Raw genomic sequence first — 13,347 nt, 5'->3', positions numbered from 1 at the left:
ACATACACACACATACAGACACAAACACACACACACACACACTTTCTTGTCCACATGTGTCTTCATCTCATCTCTCACAACACACACACACACACACACACACACACACACACAGCTTCCTGAATACAGGGGCTTCCTGCCCACAAGTGTCTTTGTCTCATCACCCCCCACACACACACACATACACAGCTTCCTGCACACAGGTGTCTTTGTCTCATCTCTCTCTCTCTCTCTCTCTCTCTCTCTCTCACACACACACACACACACACACACCACAGCTTCTTGCACACAGGTGTTTTAGTCACTGTGCGATTGCTGTGAATAGACACCATGACCAAAGCAGTTCTTACAAAAGAAAACATTTAATTGGGGGCTGCTTACAGTGTCAGAAGTTTAGTCTGTTTTCATCATGGTGGGGAGCATGCCAGCATGCAGGCAGGCCCTGGAGCAGTATTGAGAACTACATCCTGATCCCCAGGCAGAGAGAGACAGACTCTGGGCTTGACATCAGCTTTTGAAACCTCAAAGCTCACAGCCAGTGACACACTCCTTCCAACAAGGTCACACCTCCTAATCTTTTCAAATAGTGCCATTCCCTAGGGACTAAGCCCTCAGATATGCGAGTCTCTGGGGGACATTCTCATTCAAACCACCACGTTAGGCAACTGCCCAACAACTGAGACAACTGTTGTCTTTGTGACTTATGCCACTTGCATCCTGTCTGAGGAAGCTCTATCAAGGACACAAAGACATTTTCCTATAGTATTTTCTAGAACTTTCTATTTGAGCCTATGCTCTGTCTTCAGTTAACTTTTAGAAGGAGTTTCTTTGATGCCCAGCATCCTCTTGAAGTAGAATGGTGCTGCCAGGAGCAGATGTGTCTCATTGCCATGAAAAGTCCTAAGTAACAAAACATTTTAAATGCCATATTCTGTAGACCTTTGAAAGGTTTGGAAATTATCTAACTGAAATATATCTTTATATATCTAGAAAACCTAATGTAATTGAAGGTTTGATTATTACAGATGACTATCAATCTGTGTTTCTTATACATTATATTTTTAAATGAGCTTCACAAACACAATACTTTAAACAAGAGCAGAAACACATATACAGTATAGCAAAATTGACCTTAAATTTGTATCAATTGACCAAGATCCATACCAATGAAAAGTATTCATTTCTATATCATATTCCCCTTATTTTTATTAATCATTTATAATCAACCCTTTTCAAATGAAAATTAACATTTATAAACAATCATTTTGGGAATTTGGGTGTAGTTTTCTCTAAACTGCTTCCTGCTGTTAGTTGGGAAAAGTATTTTGAGGGTTCATGGAGATCTTTTGGGATGTCTTGTTTCATCAAGCCACATTAGCCTGGAAGGAATCCACAGGTTCTCATCTTCTGTCTCTTACCGGGTGTCCTGGTCCTCTGGCTCTGTTCTGAGTCTTAGGTGTAGGTGTTATCTTGTGCTTATATCAGTTGGAGCGAGGCTCTTCATGGCAAGTTGTTCTCCGCATTTCCACCAGCTGTTGGCTTTCTGTAATGGTCTCCATCTGCTTTACTTTGTAATAAGTGGTGAGTGCTGCTTTGTTCCTGGCTGTGAGACCCGAATAATCACACAGAAACTATATTAATTACAACACTGTTGATCAATAGCTTAGTCACATTCCTAGCTAGCTCTTACATCTTAAATTAACCCATTTCTATTAATCTGTGTATCACTATGAGTCTGTGGCCTACTACTATGGTTCTAGTGTCCTTCTTTCTACATATCTCTGTTCAGATTTCCTGATGGCTTTATTTTGCCCTGCCATAGGCTGAAATAGCTTCTTTATTAACCAATGGTAATAAAATATATTCACAGCATACAGAGGGGAATCCCACATCAAAATCTGATGCCACGCTCAGTCACACTGCCTTGTTCACAGTAGCCTCATGGTGAGTCTTGAACATGTTAGCATAAGTACTCTGAATTTGCCTGTATCAAACATTTTATTTTGCCTCTTCCAGATCCTTTGCATGTAATGTACATGCAAAGTTACATTGTATGTAACTGAGAATTAATCAACATTTACCAAGAAAGGCCTGCCAGGTTTTTGAGTAGGGTTGTATTGAGACAACTCTTCAGAACTGCTGATGTTTTGTTTGAGCACTGAGGTCTCATAACATGGTATGTCTTTCCATTCACAGTGCATAAATATTATTTCATCAGATTTGCTAGTTAATTTCCTTGTTTTTGATGCTGTTATAAATGGTATTGGTTTTTAATTTTATTTCTACTTGTATTGCTTTTATACATAAATGTTTTTGATTTTTTTTTACATATCGGTCCTACAGACTTGCTAAACTTACTCATCTGTTTTTTATCTTTTCAGTGATTTATTGGGATTTCTTTATGTGCATGCTTAATGTCTGAGGAGGCCAGAAGAAGGCCTTGGATCCTCTAAAAGTGTAGTTACAAATGGCTGGTAGCCACCATGTGGCTCACTGGGAACTGAACCCGGGTCCTCTGGAAGAGCAGCCATTGCTCTTAAGTACTGAACCTTCTCTCCATTCCCTCGTCATTTTTTTGTTATTTTTTAATCATAATAGATTTCCAATTTTATCAAATGCTATTCCTGAGTCTATTAAATTGACTTTTGTTCTCTCTTATTTACTGTTGTATGGTAAGATACATTGATCCTCTGCCCTCAGCTTTGAGCCTGTGTGTGTGTGTGTGTGTGTGTGTGTGTGTGTGTGTTTATGTTTGACTATGGCTAGCTAGGAACTCACTACATTGACCAGGCCTCAAACTTTCAGAGATCTGTCTGCCTCTGCCTCCTGATTGCTGGGGTTAAAAATTTCATCATACTTGCCCCCTACACTGAATTTTGAATGCTGAGACTAACTTTTGTCCATTTGGTCCCATCTATTCTACTTTTATTATGTTGGTAGGTTGATTTGCTAATATTTGTTCGATATTATTGTATTTGTGTTCCTGAGTAATATAGGCCTGCAATTTTTATTTTTTCAGAAAAGGGTTTCTCTGTGTAGCCCTGGCTGTCCTGGAACTTGCTCTGTAGACCAGGCTGGCCTAGAACTCAGAGATCTGCCTGCCTCTGCCTTCTGAGTGCTGAAGTGTGTCATCATCTCCTGGGCTAGGCCTACAATTTTTCTTTATAATGTCTTTATCATGCTTCAGTATCAAGGTAGCTCTGGATAATTAATTGAGAGCTATGTCCTCTTTGTCTGTGTTCTAGACTTACCTTTACCTGCTAAGCCATTTCACTACTCCCAGAGATTAATTTGTTAACATGTATGGTAAATATATGAACATTTATCGTATAACTTTCTATACTTTCTTTGATGTTTTAACTTTTTAAAAATTTTATTAGTGTTTTGCTTGCATGAATATCTGTGTGAGAGTGTTGAATGCCCTGGAACTAGAGTTGTAGACAGCTCTGAGTTGCCATATGGATGCTGGGAATTGAACCCAGGTCCTCTGGAAGAACAGTCAGTGTTCTAAACTGCTGAGTCATCTCTCCAGCCCTGATATTTTAAATATTTAAATTTAAAGAAAAGCAATGTTAGGAAAGAGGGGAGGCATCGGAAGTGGTAGGTTCCCCTTCCTCATGCCATCCATCACCCTTCCCCTACACCCTGGAGCGTGGGCCCTTGGGAGAGTGGCTCAGTGCTCTCCATGTCACTTGATACCACATGACACATTCACTGTGTGGCCATGGTCTCTCTCTATTGGAAAGTCAACCCCTTGAGGCAAGGGACTCTCTTTCTCTCTCTCTCTTTCTCTCCTTCCTTCCTTTGAGACAGGTTTTCACTATGTAATAGCCTTGGCTGGCCTGAAACTCACTTTGTAGACCAGGTTGCCCTAGAACCCACAGAAATCTACCTGTCTCTGCCTCCTAAGTGCTGGGAGTAAAGGTGTGTGCTGCCACCACCCAGCTAGGGACTTTGTTTCTAACCCTAGAGCTATGAGTAATCCATTTATGAAGGGAACATGTGCAGAGGCCCTTCCATAACCCACTTGTACCAGGAGGACAGGACCACAGACTTTGTCTGTATACTGCCTAGAAGTGAGAACGTAAAGGAACTGATGAAACTGGAGGCGAATTCTTCCTTCCTCAAAACTTCAGATACTCAATCTAGAACCCTGTTTCTGTGCATGCGTAAATATGCGTGAGAGAGAGACAAAGGTGGAGAGGCAGAGGCAGAGACAGACAGATGTTGATGGAGGCTGCTAGTTCATTTCCCAACCACCCTGACTTGAAATCATCACCCAGAAACTATATTATTTGCAATATTGTTTGGTCAATAGCTTAAGCATATTTTTAGCTAGCTCTATTATCTTAAATTAACCCATTTCTATTAATCTGTGTATGGCCACATGGCTGTGGCTTACCAACAAGGTTCCAGTGCATCTGTCTCTGGTGGCAGCTACATGGTTTCTCTTTGACTCCACCCACTCTCTCTATATATATCTCTTTCAGCCTGGCTTTACTCTGTTAAGCCTTTGGCCCAGAGCAGCTTCTTTATTAGCCAATGGCAATAAAACATATTCACAGCAAATATCACCTCCCACATCAGACAGACTGTCAGGTAAGAGGCTCAAGAATGTACTCAAGTACCCCATTCTTCATACTCCATTGCCTGCCCATGCAGGAAGCCAGTGAAGAAAACTTGGAGAAACTTTGACAACACAGTACTCTACTGTAGCCTCTCTACAGCTTCTTCCAGGGGCCTGGAGCTCATTTTCCCCCAGATATAGATACCAAGTAACCGCAATCCTTCTTACCCACCTATTGGCTACCTGGAGACGCTTTGACTCCACAGGCCATGTAGAAACCCAAATTCACATAATTACAGTTTAATGATACACAGCAGGAACTTCCAGAGTCCCAAACTCTGATGATACACTCACCTGTCAATCAGCTGAGGGCCAGCAGGCTGTAATTTAGCCTGGCGCCAGGAGTGGGAGAGCCTAGGAACAAAGGAAGGACAGACCTGGTGCCAAGTCCAGTTAGTTAGTATACTTTGTATACTTAGTATACTTTGTCTGTATACTGCCTAGAAGTGAGAATGTAAAGGATTGATGAAACTGGAGACAAATTCTTCCTCAAAACTTCAGATACACAATCTAGAACCCTGTTTCTGTGCATGTGTAAGTATACAAAGTATTGCCTACAATGTTTTTCTCCAAACCTTCATTCTTTTATCTGTAAAATGGATTATAAACTCACCCACCAAATAGGAAGTTTTGGAAGGAATAGGGAAGGAAGATAAAGGCTCTTTTTCCAAGAGGCTTTGGGTGGGATGGGTTTGATCTAGGGGAGATAGGCCTGGTTCCAAACCAGGTTCAGTGAAACCTTCAAAGGTTGACTTAGCAAAAGTTACTCCTCAGGCTAGGGAGATAGTTCAGTAGGTACAATGTTTCGTGAGGTGTCGGGGACCGGCCCTGACATAAACCATTTCTTGTACCAGAGTGGAGGTGTGGGAAGAAAACACAACTCACATGACTATACTGAGAGGGAGGGAGTTTCAGTGATCCTTTAAGAAATCTCGAATTCTCATCCTGAAATTCACCCGTATTTATTTTCCAAACAGCTGTGCCCTCCCAGCCCCCTCTGGGAAATGACAATTCTTGAAACAATCCTACTGTTGACCCTCTGGTCATCCAACACAAGCCACCCCTCGTCTGACTTTGTCTTCGCTGTGCTGTGCAGCCTCCTCACTAAATCTCATTCCAGACTTTAACTTTTCCATAGCTTCCTTGATTTTGCCTTGTTTTTCACATTGCATGTGCCTGACCTTCACTGCATCACCGCCACCCCCCACTTTTCCAGAACCATTTTCCCCTCCCACAGCATCTCCTAAGTCCACTCTTGAACTCTCGACTCCCTATTTGGTTTTTTGTTTTTTCTAAACAGTCTTGCTGTTCTCAGGTCATCTTCAAACTTTTAATCCTCCTGCCTCAAGTAACGTGTATAAAACTATTTTAGCTTTCGATATGACATTGGAAGCCATACTTCCTTCCCAGCCCCACCCCTGCCTCACCTAAGAACTATGTCCTTTTAGGTTCATTTCATATTTTTGTGTTTGATGAATATTGAAGAATTTTGTTTTATTTTTATTTTGAGGCAGGGTTTTCCACATTGTCCAGACTTGTCAGGAATATGTGAATTCATTTTGTGACCATGTGAACTTTGTTGTCAACTCAGGCATGTACAGTACTCAGGTTGCATGGTATCTTCTTGACATCTTTCTGATTTCCTCAGACACAATTTCCCTCATCTCACTTGCTTAATTTCTAGGTATTCAGGCCAATAAATAGTCCTCTAACCCTTTGCCTCTTTATTTTTTTAAATGTCTGTCCAGAAGTTCCCTTAAACATTGTAAATCTGCCACCTGGGGCATAGAATTCATTTTATTTTCCAGTATTTTCAGTTGCAGAAGACACACAAACACCACACAAATAATACCCTGTTCGAATGCCCTGTTCTCCCTGGAGAACCCCTCATGAAGCCCCCTGATGGCTCTTGGAGACAGAAACCAGATGTCACAAGGTCTCTCAGAAACCAGATTGCTAGGTCTCTCCTATCATCTTCTGCCCAGGATAATTCCCAGATTTGCCTTGGTTTCTATACCCCGATGTTTGGGAAGATAGCAGGGCAGTTAAAGGGAGGATGTTCTCATGTAATTATGTCTGGATTCAGGTTCCGAGAGGATGATGCCTGAGGTCATTCTGTGTTCTTCACATTACATTCTGGTGGTGAGTAAGAGGACCTGGTATTGATTTCTTGCACACGCATGTGTGCAGACACCCATACTCTGTGTGGAGGTCCCTCTTTGTCTTATTCCTTTGAGGCACTGTCCACCACTGAACCTGAAGCTGGGCTGACAAGCTAGAAGCCCCTGTAATCCTACTGCTTTACCTTGAAAACTTCAGGGTCGCAGGATGCGCACTGCGTGCCCAGATGTCACGGGGGTGCTGGGATCCGATCTTAGGACCTCCTGTTTGCACAGCGGGTGCTCTTACTCCCTACGCCATCTTCCTGGCCTGACGTGGGCTCGGCAGCAGTCCTGGGCAGAGCTGCTCTCTTGCTAAACCATGTTACGTTTTTAAACAGTAAGTACATATGAGGAAACACTTCAGTGTCATGCAATGTCCTGTGGATACTGTTGGTTCTAGCATCCGTAGATGTTTCTTACTTTAAATAATTACCACAATCGTTGCCAAATGATGTTTTTCTTCTTTTATTGCATGGCATCTATAGTAAGGAAATCTTTTTTTTTTCAGTTCATAAATTCATTTGCTTATTTATAAATTTGGTAGATTTACTTCATTCAATGCATTATAATCCATTGCTACTATTACTGCCACTATTATTTTAAAGATGTTTTATTTTCACTCTATGTCTATGGGTGTTTGCCGGCTTGTCCATGGGTGTACCACATGCATTCTGAAGCCAGAAGAAGTTATCTAATCCCCTGAAACTGGAGTTACAGACCCTTGTGAGCTGTAGCGTGAGTGCTGGCAACTGAACCCAGGTCCTCTGCAGGAGCAATCAGCGCTTTAACCTCTGAGTCATCTCTCCAGCCCAGGTTATTTTCATGTTCTAATTACACTACCCTGGTCAGCAGTCCCTGCCAGCTGACATCTGTGTACTCAGACATGTCCCCATCATTGTCGAGCATTCTCCTGCTTCTAGACACAATAAAATGTTCCAGGTTTGGCCTGATGCTATCTTGGACTCGACACTAGGACCAATTCCTCCTCTGAAAGGTTGGACTGTCATTTAAGAACAAATCCGCTCAACCAAATGTTCTCATTGATAGCTCCAAGCCCAAGCTAACACCGGAAGAGTCCTGCCTTGGTTTTCCCCTTTCCACATCTGAACCTTCGGCATCAAAGAACCATCCAGGCCCTTTATCCATGATATCCTTTTTCTATGGTACACCCTACAGAGGCCCATCTCTGACCTTGACATCTTGTTACCAGGATGCTTTAACCTTGACTCCACAGAAGCAACCATTACCTTCCTCAGATTGTCTAATGACCCCATCTAGATGATCTCAGGGAGGGAGGGAGGGAAGGAAGAGAGGGAAAGACAGCAGGCATAGCATGGCTATTCATAGCTTTAGAAGATCTCTGGGAATTTCTGGAATGTTCTGTTTGTCTCTACTCCCACCCCCTTTGTTGTTGCTGCTGAGGGTCCAGGGAGAACTGACCTGCAGTTCTGACTCCCTGCATCCCCCAGATGCTTTGCCAGCTCTTCTCATGCATTTTGGCACAGAGTTTATAAAATGAAAAATACTGTTAGAAGTCAGGGTGGATGGACTGATTTGGGGGTCTGCTGGGGACGTTTCAATGTGATCTCTTGGCATCCACTCAGCCAAGGTGGCCCCTAGGTGTGGAAGGCAACTCACACTCAATGTCCTTCCACACCTCCTTCCACACTCGAGAGTGCTCTGCTCAGCAACATGCCAACTATTGGGCTTCTGCGAGATGTTTTGGTGAAGAGTTTCAGTAGGTCAGTTCCTGCAGGACTGACGGGATGGTGTGGGCCAGAACTTGCCTAGCCTGGGCTTTAGTCTTGACTGAGAAAAGGAAGCTAGCCTCTATGGCCCTGAGTCTCAGTTAAACACCCTGGCCACCACATGGCAGGGAAAGGAGGAACACATGACTTTCTTCCAGAGAAACAGGTTGCTGGGCTGCTAGGACCTGGGTCTGCAGCCTAAGGAAAAACCAGAGACAATGAAAGAGTCACTGGCTGGCTGGATAGGTTGCACAATTTCCTATAGGGCCTGCAAACAGGACTTTAGACCTAGAACCCTGAGGTCTTGGTAGCCTTTCCCCTTCCCCCAGGACCTCAGCCACCAAGTTTCTGGGGTGGCCATAGAGATTGGGTGGGTGGACCAGGGTGCTCTCTCAGTCCCAAGGGCAGTCAGATGGCTCCAAGGGGCCACTAAGAAGGGGTCAAAGCACATAACTGTGGGGTACTATGAAGGATCCTGCACTCAGGAAGCTGAGGCAGGAGGATTGTGAATTTGATTGTGAGTCTAGCTAGGACTCAAAGGATTTGGAAAATCCTCTAGGAGACCCAGTAGAGTGAGTGCGTGTGAGATTGTGGATAGAACTGTGATTCTGTGAAATGTAAGTATGTCACTATACGCTTGAGTACTGATCAGAGTGCAGAGGAATGTGATCCATGTGAGCATGTGGACCACCGGGACACATATATATGAGTATGTTTACATGTGTTTACATACAGTGCTAAGCCTGTAGTCTCTGTGATGGCTGTAAAATACACATGGCCTCTCTGATATATGTGAGCACATACAACACATACATTTCTCCACAGCTGCCTATGTAGGTCACATGTTCTTAGAATGTCTCAGTTCATCCGGTGCTACCTTCCTCAATCCCCACAACCCAGGAGCACACTTTGTTGCCATGTTACACGGAGGACAAGGTTGGCCCGGAAGTGTTTCCAGGCTTCTCCTGACTGCATGACTGAAATGACTTCTATCTGGGCTTTGGACAGACAGAGAGAAATGGAGACTAGACCAGGATGTCTGTAAACACAGCCCCTGGAGACACCGCTGCAAGGCAGGACAGCCCCTCTGCTGTGGACGGAGCTGTCCCGGCAGCTGCTCCTTTGGGAGCAGAGCTCTGGGGCCACTGTTGAGCACAGAATCCACCTGCATTCCTTCCAGGGTTTCTTAAACCTTTGTCTGACTCCTAGGAAGATGTGGAAAGAGAAGGAGAGGACTGGCTGGATGCTGCTCCGCTCCCTTCCACCAGCCTCGCTCAGCACAGGCTTTCAGCCTTGAAGAAGTGAGGTGTGTGGGCCTCTCCCTCCCTGTCCCAGGATGAGCAGGTATGGCAGGACTGCCTGGAAGCTTTAAAAAAAAATAGCTTCGAGAGTTAGAGCCTCCTCCACTCCAAAAATGACAGCCCTCAGAGTCTTGCCCCGACCCTCCAGGACTGTGGGATGGAGAAGGGGGAGCACATTTTGAGGAAGAAGAAAAACACTTGACACAAGCTGCAAAAATCAGGGTCAGGAAGAAAAATCGAAGCCACTCCTAAGTATTTCAAAAAGTGGGATTGAGTTCAGGGAACTGGTTCCATGGAGAAGGAGAAGGCTGGGAAGCCAGCAGCCAACAGTGGGGCAGTTTGGTGTCCAGCAGTTGAAGGAACTGCTTCCACACCAGCTGCAAACGGAGATGGGGGCTGCTTAGGCGCAGGGGCCGGAGTGGAACTGGAACCGCAGATGGTTGGGCAGTTCTGTAGGGGCTGAAGCCACAGGAGGGAGCAGCCCCTGCTGGGAAAATGCCTTCAACACACCTGTCCCTTCAGTAAAGAGGGTGGGCAGTAGACAGAGATATCCCAGCTTCTGCCTTCCTCTTGCCTATGCCTATCCCAACACAGCAAGGCACCAGCTGCTGAAGGAGCCTGGGAAAATCAGTTTGCAGGAAATGAGCAGAACTGCAGGTCAGCAAGCAGGCAGCACCTTGCTCACTTGCCCATAACGTGCTTCACAGAGCCATAGAACTTTCTGGAAAACCAAAAAGCTGCTTGTCAGTACCCCAGGACTCTGAATATGCTTGACTTCCGGTAAGAGTTCAGTGGGCAGAATATTCCCCTCTTAGTGTTACACGGCTTCACGGCATTGCCGCCAGAGTTCGACAAACTCAGTCCAGGCTCTGGGCAATGGAAAGTCAAATGAAGTCTCCAAGGCACACAGCTAGAAGACAGCAGGGGAAGGCACAGGCAGGTAGGCGGAACTCTAAGCCCCAAGCATGTGGTCAGGTGGTGTGGGGGGCAGTGTGGGAGGGAGCTGATGGTTAGATAAAATTCTGAGAAGAGGGTGCGGAAGGTGTCACAGCGAAGTGAATGACATCATGTGGTTGGAGAATGTGTAAAGAGGAAGCCAAAACTGAAGCAGAAAAAGCTAAATTTGTGATGTAATGCCAGTCTCAAGAGGAAAACATTAGTCTCTTATGACTCCCAATGTCTCAAGGCCCCACGGCCTTAATACTGAGGATGAAGCTCAAATACAAGCCACACTGAAGCCACAGATGCTCGACCTTAAGTCATGGGCTTCCAGATCTCAGAAGAGGAAGTAGAGGGCATGGGACAGGAAGTAGAGTGTGGGTCCTGCCATACAGCAGCTTTGAGAGGCAGAACTCCTCTTCTAAGTCGGGAAGTTCTCTGCAGCACACACCCTGACCACACCTGGGACGGCTCGCCTGCATTGGCTGTCACTATTACCAAGTGGCCACCACGCATCAGATCCCGCACCCTCTGAGACCTGCCGCTTGGCTCCAATTGCCCTTCTGCAGACCGTGTCTAGCTCTGTCCTCCCCGCATCACTTCAGATACCCGGAACAGAGAAGCTTCTAGCTGAAGACCCCAGCGCCTGGGGAGGCCTGGGAGGTGACTTCAGGTATTCCCTGTCCCTCGGGTGCTTCTTTCAACCAAGCCACTCCTGGCACCAAACCCTCCAGGCCTCATGACTCACCCGGCAGGACTTTCACTTCCTCTCTGGAGAAGGCCTTTGACCTGCTATCATTGCCGTTCGCAGCAACTCCCTAGGCCCCAAGGAGCAGCCCAGGCCCTTCTGAGGGCCAGAAGCCTGGACCTAAGGGTCCAGAGACTCTCGTCTATTGTAAGGCATGGCAGAGCGGGCTCTGGGGCTGCTAGGGGACACTGACCCATGCCAAGCCCTGCCCATGTGGTTGGTGGTTCTCAGCAGCTTGGCAACCTTGGCACACAGGAAGCTGGAGTGTGAAGCTGAAATGGGATCTTTTATACTCCCTGATGGTCGTTAAAGAGAGCCACCTGCATTGATTCATTTCCTCACTAACAAATCTCTTCTGGTTCTTATGTTTACAAAGAGCTCATAGTCCACGTGGTGGAAGTGGGGCTAGGGAACAAATCCATCAGCAGGAAACCCCAACAATATGAGAGCAAGAGAAAGGGAAAGGGCCTTGGAAAGAGCGGGGCAGGGGCAGGCAGTGTGGTGGGTTGTCATGGTGCATCTCCAGGCCAGACATCAAGCTTGGAAGCTTGGAACGCTTTAATTTTGAAAGGCTCTCCTAACACACACCCTGGGATCTTCTTTCATTGTCCAGGCTGACTTCAAACTCTTCCTCAGCCTCTCAGCCTTCAGAGTACTGGGATTATAAGAATTCAAACATAACTGGCTAAAAAGGAGTTCTCTTTCTGAAATAGAATATAAAGCTATATTCAAGTGTGAGCACTGGCAAAATGGCTCAGCAGTTAAGAAGATTTACTGCTCTTGCAGAGGACCTGAGTTCAGGCTACAATCTCCTGTAACTCAAACTCCAGGGAAATGATGCTCTCTTCTGGCCACCATGGCAGCTCCACTCACATGGACACACCCCTGAACAGACACGTCCACATATACATCTTCAAAAATAAAATTGAATCTTAAAAAAGGAGTGAGCATTGAGGCTGGGGGGAGTCAGTGGTAGAGCTTAGCATAATGAGGCCCTAGTTCAGCTCACAATATTGCAAAAAAAATGTTTAGAGGAAGAATAGAAAACCCCCAAACAGTACAGAAGCCTAGAACAACTTTGGTGATATCTTCACACATTTATCAGAAATATTTACAAAGAGATGCTTCCTCATTTCAACTGGGCTTCTCCTCTTCTTTAGGACATTTGGTAGCTCCCGGTTTCCCCAGGGGTGCCTCGTGAATAACAGCAGCATAGCCATCTTGCTACAGGTATGTGGCCCAGCTCTAGTTGAAGAGAACCAAGCCTGGCTGGATAACCCAGCTGTGCAGCTTGATGTGGGCTACACTCTCTTTGGTCTCCTACTTACTGACTGCGGAACCGCAAGGAGAAGTTAGTTATTATTTCTGTGCCTTGACTTTGCTCACCTGTAAAATAAATCAATGGATTGAATCCCAGTATTGTGCTTCTGTAAAAATTTGATGACATCATTCACATAGAGCATCTCTGGCTCCCTATAAACATGAGGCAGCCAAGATTCACCAACTGTTACAGTGAGCACTACCAGCTATGATGAGGGTCTGTCCTTGCCTAATCCTCTCTCTCTCTCTCTCCTCTCTCTCTCTCCTTTCTCTCCCTCTCTCTCTCTCTCTCTCTCTGTGTGTGTGTGTGTGTGTGTGTGTGTAACAAATGGCCAGGAAAGTCTTCCTAGAAACAATCTTGGTTTTGTCTCTTAAAGGGGTGTCAGGAGGACAAAGAGAACCATATTCACGAAGGTCAGTTCTTTGGGGATGAAAAGAAATAGGACCAAGAGCCCTAAACCCAAGTTCTCGGGCCCCCTGGCTCAGGACTCAGAGCTGCAGC

General features: G+C 45.4%; 1 long non-coding RNA gene across 1 annotated transcript; it reads right to left on the bottom strand.

Moving 5' to 3' along the window:
• Window positions 1-343: 343 nt before the first annotated feature.
• LOC125397045 (uncharacterized) lies at window positions 344-11,790 on the bottom strand. The gene is made up of 3 exons (XR_007230973.3): window positions 11,526-11,790; window positions 4,922-5,004; window positions 344-1,603 (listed from the first exon to the last, which is right to left on the bottom strand). It is a non-coding gene; the product is annotated as an uncharacterized LOC125397045 (long non-coding RNA).
• Between the last annotated feature and the right edge of the window lie 1,557 nt (window positions 11,791-13,347).

This window comes from Myodes glareolus, chromosome 21, assembly GCF_982192425.1.
Source record: "Myodes glareolus chromosome 21, mMyoGla1.1, whole genome shotgun sequence".
NCBI classification, from domain to species: domain Eukaryota; kingdom Metazoa; phylum Chordata; class Mammalia; order Rodentia; family Cricetidae; genus Myodes; species Myodes glareolus.
Note: the sequence above shows the minus strand (reverse complement) of the source record. Positions and strands in the feature narration are given on the sequence as shown.